The sequence below is a fragment of the Ambystoma mexicanum genome, chromosome 11, assembly GCF_040938575.1.
Source record: "Ambystoma mexicanum isolate Mex_15411 chromosome 11, UKY_AmexF1_1, whole genome shotgun sequence".
In the NCBI taxonomy this organism is placed as follows: Eukaryota; Metazoa; Chordata; class Amphibia; order Caudata; family Ambystomatidae; genus Ambystoma; species Ambystoma mexicanum.
The window spans coordinates 100,582,496-100,602,928 of record NC_090934.1 but is presented as its reverse complement, the minus strand read 5'-3'; the positions used below and the strand labels follow the sequence as shown (position 1 = coordinate 100,602,928).

The following is a 20,433-nucleotide window of genomic DNA, read 5'->3' as shown; positions in this document are numbered from 1 at the left end:
TTTTGGGCGAAATGAAGCCCAACGTCGCTTATAATAAGCGGAACTGGCGAAAGCGGTGCGAGCACAGCACGGAGCGCTCCTTCCTCCATGATTCTCTCCCGAAGCACGTAAACGTCCGACGGGATAACGTCACGCGACGTAACAGAAAACGTGAAAAACGTCTTCACGCCTAAAGGCATTTTAGAAAGTGTCGGCAAACTTTTAAACAGACGGACAATGCTATCGGGTCTCATAGGGACTTTAAATGTCTGATTGATAATGAAAGCAGCATAAGGCCTCCCTTTAGGAAACGCTCATGTCCTGAGCCCAGGCAGCGTCAGGTGAGTGCACGCGATCCCGCTCCTGCAGTGAATTTTATGTGCATTTCTTTTAGCATCCATTCACTTAGATGTTCTCGCCCCTTTGTTATATTTTTAAGAGGAGCCCTTTTGCAGCCTCGGGAAATGCACAGTGAAGCTGTAATTCGTTGCATTGTACTTTTCACATGTTGAAATTAAACATTGCAAGTGGGTGACTTTCTAAACATCTGGTTTGGAATTACACAGGGCAGCCTCTTGTTGTTGGTATGGTAGACACAGTAGCTGTCCCGAAGCTCGTTTAAGGTACAGTTCAGGCTCTGGAATGCTCGCAGGTAGTAACTGCTGTGCAGCTAGTTGTAAAGTGAGCATTTACCCCCACCTCTAATAAGCTAGCAGCCGCAACCATACTTGTATTATATGTAAATTGTTGTATGTAAACCCTTGCTTTGTAATTATTGTACTTTGTAAATGTAATGTATATGTTATGCCTGTAACCTTCCTAAGCGCCCTTCTACCCACGGGTCCGGAGCGCTCTACAAATAAATAAAACAAACAAACAAACGTGCACTGTCACATGTAGGGGCCACATGTACAGACACGTAGCCCGCACTAATAAACCTGACTCCCGCCTGGGTGGGGTGGAGCAGCGGGGATTGCCACACATGGAGATAATCTCCCGCTGCGCTGCAGGGAGGAAAAGATAAGCAGCTCTTCCTGCCTGGAGGGAGAATGGTGGCAAGGTGCACCCGCCGCATCAGTAAGTGTAACTCCTCGTTGGGGGAGGGCAAGTGGTGCAGCCGGTGTCGCCATAAAGAAAATACGTCTTCCTGCTGGGGAGAGAGAATGTGGTGTGCCTGCCCCCTTATGCAATAATGAACTCCTGCCTGAGGGAGAGGGTAGACTGGCCAGGGCCTGCTGCTCCATCATTGTGAGTACTCCTGCCTGAAGGAAACTGCCGCAGGGACTCTGACAAATCCAGTCAAGGGAGGAGCAGCCCTCGCTGCTTCACCAAAAGGACATACGCCTTCCTGGGGAAGAGCAGGTGGCTCTTGCTGCTAGAAGGATATTATGTTCTCTGCCTGGGGGAGAGCAAGTAGCCAACGCTAGCTCCAATGACTGCTGATACTCCTTCCTGGGGGAGAACAGGCAGCCCTCGCTGCGACAGCGCTAAAGATCCTTGCCTTGTGCAACAGCCAGAGGAGCACCCTGGCCCACTGGATATGGGAAGCAGGCGCTCCTGCCAGAGGGAGAGGTGCAGTACCTGAAACAAGGCACTCTCGTCTGGTGGAGAGGTACACTGCCCCAAATGAGCCACTCCCGTCTGGGGGAGAGGTGCACTGCCTCAAACAAGGCACTGTCTGGAGGAGAGGAGCGCTGCCTAAAGCAACTCCTGACTGAGGGAGAATTTCGAAGAGGAACTGCAGCCAGGCAAGACCCGACGCCGGAGCGGCTTTTGCAGGAAGCCTCCAACGTGTCTCTGGCTATCCTTGCGGCCAACAGGTCAGGAGCAGGTCATGTATTGGGGCACGTCCCCAACACGCAACGGAAGTAGGGCGGCACAAACCGTTAATGCAGTGGATGTACCCCAGAGCCCAGGACAGTAAGTGAACCCTCCCGCCTGGAAGGGAGCCCGTAGATGGCATGAAATGGACCGCTGCCCATCCTGCATCATGAATCCCTGCCATGTCGCTGGCATGACAGCGGCTCTCCCCGAGGGGAGTTTGCTCGTGTGGTCAGGCAGCAGGTAAGCGCGTAGCCGAGCCTGGACGAAGAAGGCTGCCATCAGCCCCTGCCGGGAGAGAAGATCGCAGCAACAACTGGCGACCCCACGGCTTCACGCAAGCCACTACAGTGACTGCCTATCCTTGCGGCCAACGGGGCCGGAGCGGATCACGCAGCGGGGTACGTCCCTGCCACCACCAACACCCAACAGTGGTGCAGCAAGCTCCTCGGCCACAGTGGTCATACACCAGAGGATCCCCGGGTGCGGCTTTGCTGGCTAGTGGAGCGCTTTCAATCTTGAGCAAGCTGACACAGAAGGACTGCCCTATGACGACCTGCCGATGTCGCCGGGGTATCCCCAGTGCAGCTTTTCCGGTCAGTGGGGCCATCTCCACTTCCATATTGGACTAATAAGTTTGTAGTAACCAAGCACATAGGCGTGTTACACCCCAATGTACATAGATACCCAAGTTTACACCAGACCAAGGAGGTATGTTGGTAATGCAGTGACAGCGCAAAAGTAATGTGTGTTAAGTAGTCCTTGTAGAGCAGCTTGACATCAATCCTAGCCAGAACTGCAAGCAGAAAAGGGAGTTGGCATCACCTTTCATGAGACTATGAACTTAACCACCCAATTCCTGGTAGTACACCCATGTAGCTAGTGTGTACAGTAGCATGCTTAACAGAATGTGTATATCTGTGTTCTGAGATGACACATGCTCAGCGTGAGCGTTAGCAGTTGCTGCAACACATGCCTTTTTTTGTCTTTACCTTTGGCATGGGATGTTGTAATGTGACGGACACATACTGGGCCCACGTGTGCAGACACATGGCCCGCACTAATCAGCTGTGTCTGTGTGGTCACTCGGGCGCTGCGTCCCGCGTGCGCTATTGGCTGACTGGGCCTCCCCACACTGAGGGACACAACCATCATGACATGGGCCGGAGACCCTGGCACCCCTTAACACTACACAGCCACTCTCTGGTGTAAGTGACTACATATATAATAATACCTGCATCCGCTAATGATTGCGGACGTGTACTGTCTATAGTTTCAGTGCCTACTCTGAAAGTAATGATTCCCCATGGCTAATATATCGGCAGACACTACCTTCTCTAGCACTAATTGTAAAGGCCCATCACATCCTCTGCTGGAACGAATGAGTGCAGAAACAATACCTCCTCTGGAGCTAATGACTTCCGATACAGTGTGTTGGACCTGCTCATCAGCCACTTCTGACAATACCTGCCCTGGGGCTTATAACTGCAGACACAATACCTGCTCTGCACAGTACATACTCTGGGGTTTACGATTCCAGTAACAGTATCTGCTCTGGAGCTAATGGTATTTAACATAATACCTGTTCATGAGCAAATCTGGGGTTAATGACTGCTGAATCAGTAAAAACCCCATGCACCCTTTCCTTCTCATGTGTCCTTTCCAATTCCTAATTCACATCTGACGCCTCGAACAACACTCTCTGAAATTAACATACAGCGTAAAGAAGTGATCAGTAAGGACAATACATACTAGCCATCCGTGCAAAGAAAAGAGCCCACATTCAGGCACGGATCTCTGGCGCGTCCAATAACACGGCTGAACTTTTCAAAATGTGCAGGCCCTTCCCAGGCCCTCTGCAATCCACTGGCCTCATTTTGTCACAAATAATCAGGACATTCTGACCACCCTTTCTACTCTCCCTCACAACACCTAACTCCCCCTTCCGCCTTTTCCTTCTCTCCCGTCACACATGAAGAAGTTACCACAGTTGTCCGCACCATGAAGGCCTCTTCTAAACGGGTCTCCCCTGCTCGTCCAGGACCATCAAGGATAACATTTGCTCTCTTTCCCCTGCTCTCACTGATTTCTGCGATCACTACTGTATCACTGGATCTTCCCCTCCCCCCTCAAGTAGTCCCTTCTGCACCCACTCCTGAAAAAAACATCCTCTGACCCTAACTGCCCTGCCAGCTACTGCCCTTCTCCATCACCCTCTTCCCGTGGAAGCTACTTGAGAAGCTGGCCTTGCCCCAACTTAACTCTCATACTGAGCTTGTTGGAGGCCTCCACGACCATCAATCTGGATTCCAAGCATCCAGAGGCACAGAAACTGCTCTTCTGAACACCCGTTAAGAGCTGCTTGCATCCCTGGATTCCAACTCCCCACCTGTCCTTATCCTCCTCGATCGTGCCTCTGTATTTGACAGTTAACCATTCCATCCTCATACAAAGGCACCACGATACACTTGGTATCTCGGAATGGGCACTGGATTGGCTGTCCTCTTTCCTCACTAGCCGGTATTCTCAAGTCGTCCTGGGCCCCTTCTCCTCTCCTTCCATCTCCACCTGTGGTGTCCCTCATGGCTCTATATTGTCCCCCTGCTTCTTGAACATCTACCTTGCTCTCCTTGCATGCCTCATCTCCTCTTTCTCCTCCAACTTCCAGTGTTATGCAGACGACACATAGCTATTCTTCAGACTCCCCGCTGACCCTCTTGCACCCACCATCATCCCTGACTGCCTATCTGCCACCCAGTCCTGGTGCGCCACCAATGATCTCTGCCTCAACGCCTGTAAAACTGCGATCCTTTCCATTGGGACACCTGCTCCTCCCTCCTTCCCTTCACTCTGGCCTTCTTCATTGGGCTATCCTCCTGCACCTTCAAATGAAGCCAGAAACCTTGGAGTCATCTTCAGCTCCTCTCCTTCCTTCCTCCCTCACACTCGGGACATTGCCAAGAAGTCCAACTATCAGCTCTGCCTTCTGAAAGAAATTCTACCCTTTCTCCCTTTCCGTCAGAAGCTCAATGTGACTCAAGCCCTGATTCTCTAGACTTCACTACTGTAAAGCCTCCTCCTGAATCTTCCTTTTTCCACTCTGCGACCCCTCTGGCTTATCCAGAATAGGGCAGCAAGACTTATCCTTGGCCTTAAGTCCAGGGACCGCATCTCTCCGGCACTAAAAACTCTTCACTGGCTCCCGGTTGCTGCATAGATTAAATTCAAATCCCTCTGCATCATCCACAAGGCTGTCTAGGCCTGGGGTCACACTATCTTCTCCTTTCTCACCACATACTCTTCCTCTAGACCACTTTGTTCCTGTGGCATCAACTCTTTGTATGTAAAGCGTTTTGCTCAACAGAAGGCAGTGGGGTGCTCACTTTCCTCTGCATGCTCCCTCCTTTGGAATAGAATCCCACTCCCTCTTCGCCTTGAGCAGGATATTCTCCAATTCCGGAAGCTCCTTAAGACTTTCTTCTTTTCCTTCTCCTTCCCTCCTTCTCTGCTCTGCTAATCCCACAGTTGCTGAATCGGTGTCCTTGGCCCTTCTGCATCTTCGGGGCCTTGGCCTCACACACCAATTCTTCCCAGCTCCTGTCTTCCATAGCACTTGCATCTGCACACCCTCCGCTCTGGAAAATTCGCACTTGCACCTCCCGCGGCCCAGGCCGTGTAGCACTCAACATTCCTAGCACTTCGTCTAGGGCTCCATGAGCTCGGACTCCCCAGCACTTTCTCCCTTTCCCTCTTCCATTCTGAATACTCACAAGGCATAGTAGGTTCGTCCCTCTTCACCTTCTCTCATTATTTTGTAGCAATGTATTTCTCTCCCTCCCTGCCCTGTGGGCGCTTTGAAACAGTATATTCTTATTGTATAAGCATCTAATAAAGAAAACAATAAATTAATAAACCATTGTGCCACGATTTTCAGAACGTGTTTGGTGCAACAGATGGGATGCTCATTCGCTTCACTTGCGCCAAAAGGTGGTGAACCGTGCACAAAGGACATGTGTGCATCACAGTTGTACACATTGAAGTGCTGTTTTCCCTTTAATTGCACAACTGCGCAAGGCAGAGGTTGGAAAGGGGCTTCTGGGCATTTTCAAGTAAATCCGAGTTCCACTTTTCAAAGCACAAGGAAAAAAACATTTCCCGGTGCCTATTTGGAACAGGTGCAGGGGGATATAAAATGTGTGGGAATGTCACTTATGATCCTTTGATGCAATTAGTGTGTGAATAAGCAAGTGAATGTGAGTCAAATAATGTTTGTGCTGGGCCAGGGAGCTGATTTTGGCTGTTGAGGGCAGCACAGTAACAATTGCATTTAAAAAAAATGTATTTTCTTAGCATTTTCAACAGTAAGAACACATGTAACCCTCCCTTCTCGCCCCCCTCCACGATCTCCCCTCTGCCCCCCTTGATCCCACACATGTAACCAACAACGCACCCAGTCCTGTTCCCTCCCTGACCCCCGAGTCCATAAACAAGGTAGATGGCTCCTGGTCCCAAGTTCCTGAGAGGGGCCAGCTGTCTAGCCAGACGTTGTACGGGCCCTTGCACCGTCTGAGACCCCCCCCCCCCCAATAGTCCTCATCTTCCCTAGAAACTTCATCCAAGCTTCCTGTGAAGGCGCCGGCCATAAGTGGAGCAAGTACTCACACCAGCCCCAGAAATCACATTTTTTTCTCGGGCACCATGCAGCGCGCGTGTCCCGCTGCATGTGATGCAGGACAATGTCCCACTCTGAAAGAAACCTTTTGGTGATCCCCTTGAAGGTCTCCCACTCCAGTGCCTCAAAGTTCCAGATTTTTACTAACCCATTTGTGTTCTGTGGGGGCAGCTCTTTGTTTCCATTGTGTGCCACCACAAGCGTTGCTGCCACTATCATGTATGTCTTTCTTTGAGCTTTCAAGGGTAGATTTTCCAGAACCCGGCCCATTCCCAGGATGGCCATCCCTGTGTTGTCCGGCATCTGACTCCAAAAAATACTATTCATTGCTGCACATGCCATGTCCCAATATGGCTGTATGACTGGTCATTCGCACCAGACGTGCTTCCACAATCCCAGTTCCCCAGATCCGCTCCAGCAGAGAGCTGACGCAGTTGGTTAGAATTTGTTGTTTTTCTGGGGTGAGATGCCTTTGGGCCATTATCTTAACCCACATCTCCGGAATCTGGATGCCCTGCGTGAGCTTGGGAATATCTGCCCATGACTGAGTCCAAAGTTCCCCCTCCAGCGGCTGCCCCAGTGCAGTTTCCCACTGCTCCATATAGTACCATGTCTGGCTCCTTGCCCATTCTGCTCTAATCCCATATAACGCTCCTGCCAAATGCCTGTCCCTGTGACTATTCAAGGGCGTGAGATCCCTGGTGGCCGCTGACCTGACCATTGGGTCCGTAAGCCAGTGCCTCAGTGGAGAGTAGCGCACCACTCCCCCTCACCTAGCCCTAAGTCCTTCTTGCACTGTGCCAAGGATTTAATGTCCTGACCCGAGAGCATGCCACATAGTTTGCGGCACCCTGCTGCCTACACCCATTGAAGGCACTCCTTTCCATACCTGGTGTGTACTGGGGATTCCTAAACAGCGACTTCAGTGATGAAGTTTACCCTCCGCAACAGCTCATACCATGAGTCCCCACTAGGGCCCCTATCCTGCTACAGTACATGTTTGCAGGTCTATCCCACTTGGGTTGCGTCGCCACAACACCTCGTCTAGTGGCAAGCCCATCACCGATTTTGTTCATTCGACACAAGACCTTCTCGATGACCCCTGAACCATTCTTGGATCACTCTGATTTGAGCCGCAAGGAAATGGAGGCGGATGTTTGGCGCCCACTGCCTCCCTTGCTTCTGGGAGATATCATCTACATAGCAACCCTGGTTCTCTTGTGGTTCCAAATAAATGGCTGCACATGTGTTTGAAGGGTCCTGAAGAAACCTTGTGGAACCCCGACTGGCAGGGCCGTGAAAAAGTACAGGATTAAAATCACCATTTATCCTCCTCATCCAGGATATTGATAAGGGCACCGCCGGTGCAGCTTTTCTGCTAAAGCCCGGTAGTTGGCACAAAAAAGTGCACCCAGAGAACCAGTAATCTGGACCCCCCAAATATCTAATGCCGGTTTCTACCCATCTATAAGGTACTATATACCACAATTTCTGAACCTTTTCTGATGGGACGTCATGTTTAATAACTGACTTGTGGGCATTTATATTTAACCCTGCCATTTCCTCAACAAGAAGATGTTCCCATGGTTCCATGTAATTTCATCATCTGGCATTTCAAAGCCTGCAATTTAAACGTGTTTGACAGTTCACTGAATTGGGGCGGGTGGTCCCCCCCCCAATCCTCCGTCCTGCACCTACTTTTACCCATACCAAACCACTTATCTGCCCTTTCCTTTACCACCCACCCCCCAAAAAATTTGATGAACTGTGAAACGCGTTTAAACTTCAAGCTTTGAAATGCCTGACGATGAAAGCACATCGTACCATTCCCATGAGATCCCTGGAAATGAGGTTTATGGTTCTGTGATCAAGAAGATCATGTCATCAGCAAACGCTATGACTCTGCTCCTCACCCCCAAAGGAAATCCCCCGAATATCCGTGGAGGCCCTAATGCTGGCCAAGAGCGGCTCCAGGTGGATGGGGTATGTGAGCGGGCAACCCCGCTTAGTGCCATGGGACAAACTGGAGGATATTCTCCCAAGTAGACCTCGTGAATCCTTTATTCAGGTGGTTGGGGAAAAGCTGGCCTTCTCAGATCCCAATCCTGGGGACGGACGAGCGAAGGAGGATCACTTGGGTAGGGGAGCCCGGGTTGTGCTCGGGTGAGCGGGGGGAACCCCAGGTGAGACGTGGTATTCCATAAGGGAAGAGGACAAAGTCATTGAGGCCTTTATAGGCTGTTCCAACGTAACCTCCTTTCCACCCAAAGAATCTCCCTTGCCCGAATACAGAAACCCCTCCGCATCTGGTAAATTCAATAGGAACTCAAACCCTGCTGCACTAGGAAAATACATCTCCCAGAATCCCTGTTTTCCAGTTGTATATCCAAATACTCCCTCATTCTTCTCCAAGTCCCTCTGATTTATTATTTCCCAGCTATTCCAGGACGTAAGTTTAAGAGGAGGAGAAAGGTGGCGATAACCAAAAGGACTACAAGGAGGGAAGTGCCCTTGCCCTTTTTGACCCAGACCCTCAAAACCTCTGTAAAAGGAATCATAAGGCCAGAAACAGCTGCTAGCGTGTGGTGTAACAGATGTCACCGGTGCACGGAGCCCACCTACACTGACAAACCAAGTCGGGGAGAGACGCTTGCTACCGAGGTACCACCCTTGCCTCCAGAGACTAGAAATACCAAGCGGTTCATCACAGCCAATGAGTCAGAGGGAGGACTGATAGTAAACAGAACTGTGTTGAGCGAAGGTTGCAAATGGCAACATAATGTGAATCGAAGACTTTGTGTGTTTCAGAACTGTTGAAACAACCCAGGGAGAGACCAGCTGCAGAGTGGTCTGTCGCCACGTGGGTGCTCATTTTTCCCCGTTTGTTAAAACTTCAGATTCCAGGAGGCCCTAGGAGAGCCGGCGCAAGAGGTCAAAGTGGTCATTCAAGGGTCGCGTAAAACCCTGACCTGGGAAAGCAAAGTGAAGTAAATCCTGCATTATGTAAACGAAACTGAACTGAGTAACTGGCAAGTGAGAACCTGGCTGAGGGATGCCTGTAAAACTGGGTGAAGTACGATAACCCTGTGAACATTGTGTTGACTAGTGAACCCGGCTGAGGGATGTCCACAGTGAAAAATTGTTTAAAAAGACATTGCGACTCGTAAAAACAAGTGGAATATTCTGCGTAAAAGGCTGTAGTGAACCTGACAGATCGAAGCCCGACTGAGGGGCGCCAAGAAGAAAGCTAAGTGAGGTGAATCCCATACTGTGATAAAGCCAAGAGAAGGCTAATGGAAGTGAACCCCACCTTGTGATAAAACCCAAGTGAACTGTATTGTTTGGAAAATGTGAACCCGACTGAGGGATGCCTGCGAATTAGGATAAACAAATAACGCACCCATGAATATTATGGTAACAGATATGAACCAGACCGAAGGATGTCCACAGTGAGTGGTTGGCCATAGTGAACCCGACTGAGGGAGGCCCACGTTGCAAGGAACCTCGGAGCCCTGGTGAGGGGGATCCAAGGGTGGAGAGAATTCGCCCAACGTGAAGATAACTTTTGTTTGTTTATGGTCCTTCAGGCCTTTTAAGGCAAGAGACTTTGTAGAAAAGACACTTGGCTCCAGAAGATCCTGGTATTGTTGCAAGGAACTATAACCTTGTGCTATTGCGGCCCAGGAGTGTGTTGTGCTCAAGCGTCCCGCCTTGTCCCGTACTGAAAAACATGGGGAAGGGAGACCCCAGCCATACCATTCTGCCAGGCGCGAGGAGGGAGTTTGGTAGTTAGCTCTTACCATTGAAAGGAATTTAAAACCGAATCCCATACCTCAGTGGTATGGCAGAGGAATTGCCGCTTCTATAAACAAAAAGACAGTCCGATATTTTCTTAGGTGTCACTAAACACTCTTCCCACAAAACATGGTATCAATTATCACAAAATTTTATTAAGATTCTAAATTTCATAAAACAATCATAAAAATGATCATCGTACATAAAACATATACATTATGCTTAAAAACCACACAAGTAGCAATACCATAAGTGAGTAAAGTTTGCAGATGTTTTTTAAGGATCTTCCAATGTGTGTACAACTCACACTCTGATTCCTATGTCACATTACTAATGGCCTATTTCCTATTGGTATAATACAAACAACCCGACTTGTACAAGTTTCTGTCCTTTAGATACAGCGATGTAGGACATTCTTCAGGGGAAATTGACTTGTGCCGAAATTTAAAAATTCTTCTTTCCTAGGGGAGAACTCTGTTGGTCAAAAAAATGAACACCCTATTAGTATCTGGTGACCAAGCATTAATCTCTATTTTACATAAAACATGTGTCCCCTCATCCCTTAGAGGGTAAAGAATATGTCAAAAATCACATACCTCTCTTCCCAATAGTGAATCTTGGGCTTTTTCAGTTATATGTTGCAGATTCCCGATTTCTTCAGGTATTCTAGCGTTTCCTTATCTCTCCCTTCTCTATAGTAGTGTGCAAATAGGGCAGAAAGTAATAGGGGTTTAACAAAACCTCCCATATTAATTAACTTCCCAGGTTAAAAAATAGGTGAAAAAATCTTACCTATATCCATTCAGGGTTACACTAAGATATGGCTCAACATCTTGAGTGTTCTATAATGATTCCTCCTATGTGCTGGTAAGTACCAGCCTCCACTCCCCTTATAGGGTCAAATGCCTGCAAGATAATAGAATCCCCATTCAAATTCTTATAATCCCAATTGTTCAACCAAAAGTAATTAAAAAGAATTTTGCAAAAAATTCTTTTGCAAAAAATTCAACAAAAAATTCCACCTCCACCATGGAGTTTCTCATCAAATACTGCCCTCACTTACTTGTGAATCCTTTCTCTTAGCTTCCAGAACCGTAATGACTCGAATCCTGTGTCCCTGCTCGAATCTAACGACCCACGGAATTCGCGGGTAAAAGCGGCTTGGCTACGCAACGTCATGACGTCATCGCGCACCGAACGGCACGCAATGACGTCATTACGCCACGCGCACGTCCGAAGCCGTGTCTCGCGGCCACACGAGCATCCTGTGCAGTTCTGGGACTGCAGTCCCCCCGAGACTGCCATACCACACAATGCCATGTCCTCCTGGGATTAAAGAACATGCTCATGTGAGTTTGGGATATGTGGAAGTGGTTATCTTGGAAATAAACCCAGATTCAAAACATCAGGCAAATGATGTAGGCGCCTCTCCATACCCCTGTTTTTACTTCCACTAAAAAACAGCCCGTGTTCTATTTCCACCAAGAAACGCCCCCTTTTTTTGACTTCTGCTTCTATAGATACAGGAGATTTGAAATGGAATTTGGGGAGGTATCCCGCAGGGCGAGGTCTGGTGGTGCCCTGAGTCATGCTAGCAGTAGAGAGAGGATGGGCATTTTTGCCTGATGTTTTGAATCTGGGTTTATTTCCCAGATAACCACTTCCACATATCCCAAACTCACATGAGCATGTTCTTTAATCCCAGGAGGACATGGCATTGTGTGGTATGGCAGTCTCGGGGGGACTGCAGTCCCAGAACTGCACAGGATGCTCGTGTGGCCGCGAGACACGGCTTCGGACGTGCGCGTGGCGTAATGACGTCATCGCGTGCCGTTCGGTGCGCCATGACGTCGCGTAGCCAAGCCGCTTTTACCCGCGAATTCCGCGGGTCGTTAGATTCGAGCAGGGACACAGGATTTGAGTCATTACGGTTCTGGAAGCTAAGAGAAAGGATTCACAAGTAAGTGAGGGCAGTATTTGATGAGAAACTCCATGGTGGAGGTGGAATTATTTGTTGAATTTTTTGCTAAAGAATTTTTTGCAACATTTTTTTTTGAATTACTTTTGGTTGAACAATTGGGATTATAATAATTTGAATGGGGATTCTATTATCTTGCAGGCATTTGACCCTATAAGGGGAGTGGAGGCTGGTACTTACCAGCACATAGGGGGAATCATTCTAGAACACTCAAGATGTTGAGCCATATCTTAGTGTAACCCTGAATGGATATTGAATGGATATAGGTAAGATTTTTTCACCTATTTTTTTTACCTGGGAAGTTAATTAATATGGGAGGTTTTGTTAAACCCCTATTACTTTCTGCCCTATTTGCACACTACTATAGAGAAGGGAGAGATAAGGAAACGCTAGAATACCTGAAGAAATCGGGAATCTGCAACATATAACTGTAAAAGCCCAAGATTCACTATTGGGAAGAGAGGTATGTGATTTTTGACATATTCTTTACCCTCTAAGGGATGAGGGGACACATGTTTTATGTAAAATAGAGATTAATGCTTGGTCACCAGATACTAATAGGGTGTTCATTTTTTTGACCAACAGAGTTCTCCCCTAGGAAAGAAGAATTTTTAAATTTCGGCACAAGTCAATTTCCCCTGAAGAATGTCCTACATCGCTGTATCTAAAGGACAGAAACTTGTACAAGTCGGGTTGTTTGTGTTATACCAATAGGAAATAGGCCATTAGTAATGTGACATAGGAATCAGAGTGTGAGTTGTACACACATTCGAAGATCCTTAAAAAAACATCTGCAAACTTTACTCACTTATGGTATTGCTACTTGTGTGGTTTTTAAGCATAATGTATATGTTTTATGTACGATGATCATTTTTATGATTGTTTTATGAAATTTAGAATCTTAATAAAATTTTGTGATAATTGATACCATGTTTTGTGGGAAGAGTGTTTAGTGACACCTGAAATATCGGACTGTCTTTTTGTTTATAGAAGTGTATACTCACAGAGCAAGAGGTCTGTTTTATCCCTACCTGTGACTCGGTACCGTTTTGAGAATAGAGAGGAATTGCCGCACCTGTGCATTAATTTGCCCTCCAGATCCCACCTGTGGCTGAGCTGGCTCACTGTATACACCTTGTAACTGGTCTAATGTGGCCAAATTGGCTTCAACTGCCTTCCCACTTTTATTCGCAAGGGGTACCAGTGCGCCATTTCCTACAACATTCCTCTCTGTAACCCCCCCCCTTTTCTCTCAGCGTGGTGCTCCATTGTCGATGGGCTTGTGGGCACCTTCCACTCCTGGTCCCTCATCGGGGGAGGGGGGAGTTAAACCAGGCCCCTTAGGCCCTGTTTATTTTGTCTCCTTGTTGAAAGTCGTCCACTCTGACATTTGCCTCTTGAGTGGTTCTCTTGCCAGTCTTTGTTCTTGCCTTGGTGACCCTTCGTCCTCAATCCTTAGTACCCTTGTACCTTCCTCGCAGGTGGTGACCCGATGCTGTTTCCCTTCCCATTAAAACAGTAGTTTAAAGGGAAAAGTCACGTTATAGTGTATGTCCGCTCCCATTAGGGCATTCACCACCGGGCCCATCATCCTACACTTCATCAGGGTGGTCTGGAATGGGTCCTGGAATTGCTGAAGTACCGAGCCATTGTAACTGATTGCTCTGGCCCTCCTGGCAGCCGCCAGCACATTCTCCTTCTGCCAATACTTCTGTAAAGCCACCACTACATCTCTGGGTCTGGCTCTTCCATCTTTGGCGCCACTCTGTGTGTGCTGTCCAGCTCTATCCCCGACCAGTCTTCCACCTCCAGCAGGCCTGCGAACACTTGCTGCGTCATTGTGCATAGATCCTTCTTAAGGGGTTTTCAAGGTCTTCGCTCTGGGTCTCAAGGTTCTGTGTGACCCTTGCTAATTGCTCTACCAGCTCGTCGATCTTCCTTTTGTCCTCTGCGACCTCTTGTATGGCACTCTCCGCCGCATTGGTTCGCTCCTATTTCCCCTTTGCTCAACTGCGAATGAATGGTGTTTGCTATCTTGTCCTCAAAATCCTGAAAGCATTGGACCTCCTGGGTGACCACTTAATCTTTTGCAGTGCCTGCCAACAACCCTAAATCCTGTCCTGCCCATGATCTCCCCCCAGCAGGTACCTCGCTGTCTCTGCGCCAGAGTCTCTGCAGATTGTCCTCCTGTGGTTTCTTCACATATTTGGGGGCAGGTTGCATGTCCTTCCCCTTGTTTCTGGGCATAGTGTGTAGGCAGGTCTGATGGGGGATGGAGGGAGGGGGGACAGGAGGGTGCCCTACCCCCTCCTCTTCTCCCTGATATTGTGTTGCATCCTTCGGACCTCTTCTCGACTATAATTCAGGGCGTAGGAACCTCCTCACTCTGCCTGTGCAGGGGAGTTGGGATTCTCCTCTAATTGTGAGCCACTGTTTTGTCCTCCTCCTTGAGTTTCAAATTACCCTCCTCCTGGCCTTGGTGCCAGGATCACTCTACCCTGAGTCCAAACAAATCACCTCTCCCTTATTCTTCCTTGCCCACCACAGATGTAGATTGACTCTTTAGCCCTCTATTCGGCCTCTGGATTGGCCTGAGGAGGCCAGGGCCCCACCAGTCACTGTCTCCTATGCGTGGTGCGCCTCTTGCTCCCTTGTCTCCCTTGCTGTGCTTCTGGATGGGGTGCGCTGGCTGAGGCACTATATGCAGCTCCAAAATCAAAAATGTATCTAAAATGGGCCTCCAGCCGCCCCGGCTATAACACCTCTGCAAAGTACTGGCTTCATAGCTTGAGCATTGGCCCTCCTGCCGCGCTCCCCCTCCTCACCGTCACTCGGCTCAAAGCTGGTGATCACTGCCTGCACTGACCAGCCTCTGCCAGCTTAGACTCTTTCCTTGGGCAGGGTGCATGCTGACCTGTGGTGGTTCTTCCCAAGGGGGAAAGGTGGAGTTGAGCCCCCTCCAGGGTCTCCACTTCCCGCCTCTTGACTTTCACTGTATGGTCCCTCCCGGGCCAATCGGCTGCTCCTGGTGCTCTTCGCTCTGCAGCTGTCACCAGTGGGCTACGGGTATGGCCCCTCCGGATCCTCCTGATCTCTCCTTTCTCTGGCACGGGGGTGGCTCTATCTTCCCGCCGGTGCTCGCCAATGGGGAGCCCATGCTCCACTAATTCAGCCCCAGTCGGCCTCCATATCGCAGGCAGCTCCTTCCTGACGGGCTCCTCCGCTGTCCGACAGCGGCTGCTTTCTGCCACCCCGGATGGTAGCTGCACTTGACCCTCGGCCACCCTGGGTCTCCCCGAGTGGTTCTTCTTGCTCGCGGTTGCATTGCCCCCGCACCTCAGACACAGCGAGACGAAGGGTGCACACACGCCTCTGCCAAGTACCCCAGCAATCCAGGCTGCTGCACTCCATCACTGCAGCCTACATCGATAAATCCCTGCCTGGGGAAGACTCTTATCTTTATTGTCTTTGTCGACGGGGGTGAGCGCTTCACAAACACGCTGCTCTCCCCTCTGCCGTCATTTTGAAATCCCAAATCACAATGCACTTTCTAATGGGTAACCTTTATAGATGCCAGTACAAAATGCTTTTAGAAAGGATATGTGCTTTTATATGGCTGCATGGCATTTTGGGGCGTCCAGTCTAGCCATTCTTTGCCGTGGCATTTATTTTCTTTTTTCTGGGATTCTATGGCAAAACAAGCATGGTGAATGTTAAGTGTCTGGACTGGCATTTAGGACAGCCTATTAAGCCATTTCTTACTGTGGCATGGTTTTTGTCACTGGGGTATCGAGGGTAAAGCAAACTTGATAAGCATGCAACCGGTTTGGACATGTTTTCTTGTTGTGACAAGACCTTTTTAAAGGTTAAGTCAATAGGAGCGTGTGGCAGAGCCATGGTGGGCATGTTTTCTTATAGTATTATTACTGGTGTTATGTTAAGTTGATTTGTACCGCGCCGTGGGCAGTTTCCAGGCGCATGTGTGGCTCTGCCTAAAGTGGGGTGGGGGTTTAGTGTGGTAAAGGGTGAGAGGATAGGTTTAGAAGCAGGAGGAACTGGCGTCTGTGAGTGTTGTTTTGCATGTGGTCACTTGTGAGTGGCCTTGTGTGCGTTGTAACTGTATGGGGAAGATTCCATGCCTCGGGCGTGTGATAGTGTTTGGTGGTGTGTGGTTATGATGGGTTGGTCCTGTGCACTCATTAGATTGTGTCCATAAGGGATTCAGAGTCACAGGTGATCATAGCTGTAATGTACTCCGGCATTTTAGTGTGTTGTTGCATTTTAGATGGTATTGGGCTATGTGGGTGGTTCACTATGGATGTCGGCATAATAATGGTTCTCTGTAAGTTTGTGTGGGTCCGGAGTTGTGAGTGAGTCCAGAGTTGTATGGGGTATTTCAGTTGGAAAGTTCCCATTGCAGTGCCAATTGCCTAAATAGCTACACCTAAGGAAGGCATTTGTGACGACAAAGTGAAAGTAATTGCCCGGACATGGATTGTATTTATCATCTGCATTTTGTCCTACTCATGACAGCTATGAAGGTCAGCAGGTCCCATTGGAAATGGGCCAAAATGGTGGGGGGGGGCTAAGGGGGTGGATCCCACTGGCGTTGCACTCCTAACCTGGAATGACCAATGATACGATCTGCCTGCTAGTGACCACTAATACGTTAATAGATGGTGCCCGACTTTTAGTATTTTTCTTTTTTTTTCAGTAGAGATTATTACACTGTTTAGGAAAGCGTGTGTCAAATCAGAATGTATGCAAATCTACTGTAGCAGTGAACGATGTATGCTTTGTTGCTAAATTGATCTCTCGTGCATGGCTTCGTAGGAAGTTACCACTGGTTATTTGATCTCTCGTGCATGGCTTCGTAGGACGTTAACACTAGTTATTTGATCTCTCGCGCATGGCTCGTAGGAAGTTACCACTGGTTATTCGATCTCTCGTGCATGGCTCCGTAGGAAGTTACCACTAGTTCTTTGATCTCTCGTGCATGGCTTCGTAGGAAGTTACCACTAGTTATTTGATCTCTCGTGCATCGCTTCGTAGGAAGTTACCACTGGTTATTTGATCTCTCGTGCATGGCTCCGTAGGAAGTTACCACTAGTTATTTGATCTCTCGCGCATGGCTCGTAGGAATCTCTCGTGCATGGCTCCGTAGGAAGTTACCACTAGTTATTTGATCTCTCGTGCATGGCTTCATAGGAAGTTACCACTGGTTATTTGATAAGTTCCTCATCCCTCTAAACTTTGAGTAGTTTTTTAGTGGTGTACCTGTATGAATTGTAAATTTTATTCTATTTTTAATATGAACTACCTATTCATATATAAAACTTATGCATTTGATAATGTTGTACTTGATTGTGTGTGCTAAAGTTAAATTTGCTGAATAAAGCATTACTGACAGACTGATTATGAACACTTGCTTTTCTGTTCTTTTTTCACCATGCAGTTTTGCTGCTCTTAGAAACCCATCATGGAGATCACCCACTCCATCAAAGAGCGGACTATTGCTGAGAATAGCCTGATTATTCTGCTGCAAGGTCTTCATGGGTATGTCACCACTGTGGAACTCCGGGATGAGAGCAAGGCAAAAGGCCGCGTCATCAATGTGGATGCCTTTATGAACATTCGCCTCGTTGACGTGACCTACACGGACAGGAAGGAGCGTGCCTACGAACTGGAAGACTTGTTTGTAACTGGCCGGAATGTCCGCTACGTTCATATTCCTGACGAGGTGGACATCATTGAAACGATCGAGAACCAATTGCAGACAATACACAGAGTCCGCAACTTTGGTGGAAAGGGGAGGAAAGAATTTCAGCCAAACAAATATAAAAAATAATGTCTGTTATTTGCTCATACCAAGGTGCCTTGTCTTCTCAGTGATCCACATACTTTTTGATGCATTTTCATTGCGGCGACTCCTACACCGAAAGCTGTGACATTGTTATATGCTACAATACATAGTGGTCAAAGGTCTGCATATGGAACAGACTAAAGATGACAAGCAGAAAAGAAAGCATACAATCTTTGTGTCTGTGGAGATCAGTACTGTGATGTACCGGAAAGAGAAATTCTCTAACGTTTATTAGTGTCTCCTACTTGTGCAGTGTCTGAACTTTGTATGATGGCGGAGGATGTGTGGTTAAGTTGTGGTATTGCTAGTTGTTACTTCCCCACTTGCTTGTTTAAGGGCTTCTTTCAATGGGCATGTTTTGTACACCTTTTTTCAGACCAACTGAGTCAAAAATGTCTTTCTTATTAAACTGAACAAATGAAGCGTCGGTTAATGAGTTCTTCTAAAAACAGCATGATTAAATGTGAAGAACACGTACCAGAACCATCTATAGCTTAGTATAAAGATGGGCATTTAATGATAAATGTCTCCCCAGACAGTCAATACAATTCCTCCTATTCCTGCATTAGAAATCCTGCGTACCCCCATGTAATGATTACTATTACCAAACTAAATAAGTTCTATTAACATTAACATTGAAACCGCATGTCGCTAAGTGCAGTATTTTCCCATTTGTGAATCAATGGGAGGTGGGCCAGCAAATTAATATTGAAGTAACCTATGGTAGGTGTGGCCCATGAATGGGATTTTATTCGGGAGCAAAGAACTCCATTCTAAGTATGTGGACTCCAGTCTCTGCCACCAACTGCATTCTTAGGGGTCCTTCCTCTCTCATTCTACACCCTATGATCTAACACCGTTCTTCCTGCATGCTACACGATCCTTTTCTTGGATCAAATGAGTACAGTTTGTAATCTTTGTTAGGAATCCCCCTAAACATTGAGCTGCCTCATATGTTGTCAATTCTGTTTCGTTTTTCTACCTCCATCATCAATATCCGTGTCTATTGTTACTATTTACCTTGCTTTGCATTTTTACCTTTCCACCAACTTCAGTAAGTTGGCTGGTCTCCTCTACCTCCGGATTAGTTAACTGTCCCTTTTCCCCCTTCTGGGAGTTTCTCTTTCAGTGGTAGTTAAAAGCTTCTTTCTCGCTGGTTTATGTTGCTCCTCATTTCACTCTTTATCATGAACTCTTCTTTTTGCCACCCTCGTTTCTTCTATCCACCTCACCCTACAGCATATTCACTGTGTCTACAAAGGCGGGATTGTTCCTCACCCTCTTTTTAGCTCATCTTGTATTTACTGGTGTCTACCTGAATTTGTTGTCTCATCCATGCCAAGCCTTCTGTCTTCTCACAACTCTTGGTGACACGTGCAGAGTTCAACTTTTAGTTTACGAGACTTTAATGTCGTACCATTAGCAGCCAACTTCATACTCTAGCGATGTCGGTGCACACAGAAGACTCTATGGGAGTGGACACTCAAAGTGGGTAGCTGTTTTAATCATTAGTGCTGAAGGTTTGTAGTTGGAGGGGGGGGAGAGGAGCTTCACAATAATTCCTTAATGTTGTTCTCATTCAGGTAAGTAGGCCTATCCCAATCCAGCGTTGAGGGTGGGGAGCCTGGAACCAAATGAGTAAATGTGATGCTGTACAGCTGATTTCAATTCTCACAGAACTTCACTTGATGCCTTTCGTTCCTGACTGGCCAAGAGGTCTGAACAATGAGCTCACTTCTCCAATTTCTCCAGGCACTGAAGACCTCCCTTTTTAGATAGACCACCCCTGTTTTCTGGGAGTCTGTTTCGATCTTTCTCGTCTACCCAGCTGTGTCCTCTGCGCCAATATACGGTTCATTTCGTTTGGAGCGCGCTACAAATGCAAACAAATCAAATTAATAGGCCAGGCTAGATCAGCGAGTATTGAATTGAGTAGTACCCGTTGAGGAAGAGGTTCTACAAATCACTGTGGGGTGCAGCGTTAATTTGCAATGGAATATCTCAAATGTTGTGCATCTGCATGTATTGACGTGCCTTTACCTTGAGATTGTTTTCAGAAGACTGATTGCACAGTGTTTCTAAAAGGAAACGGATTAATTGAAGCAAAAAACGTTTCCTGATGCCCACAAATTCCAGCTCTCCCGTGTCTCTGCCCCGCACATGGTGTGAGCTCAGACTTTCTGTGGCGGTCTTAGTTTCTTGCGTGCACATAAGCAAAGCAGCGTTAGTACCCCAGAGTGTGTGCATGAGGCGATTGCTGGTGCAGATGAACATCTGAGACACTGCCTTAATTCCCAGAGCGTTGTGTCTCACCAGATTGACCTG

General features: G+C 47.8%; 1 long non-coding RNA gene across 1 annotated transcript; it reads left to right on the top strand.

The window, feature by feature from the left end:
- The first annotated feature begins 266 nt into the window (after positions 1–266).
- On the top strand, positions 267–18,530 carry LOC138503114 (uncharacterized). Its single transcript, XR_011279571.1, has 2 exons — positions 267–320; positions 17,701–18,530. It is a non-coding gene; the product is annotated as an uncharacterized lncRNA (long non-coding RNA).
- Positions 18,531–20,433: the final 1,903 nt, after the last annotated feature.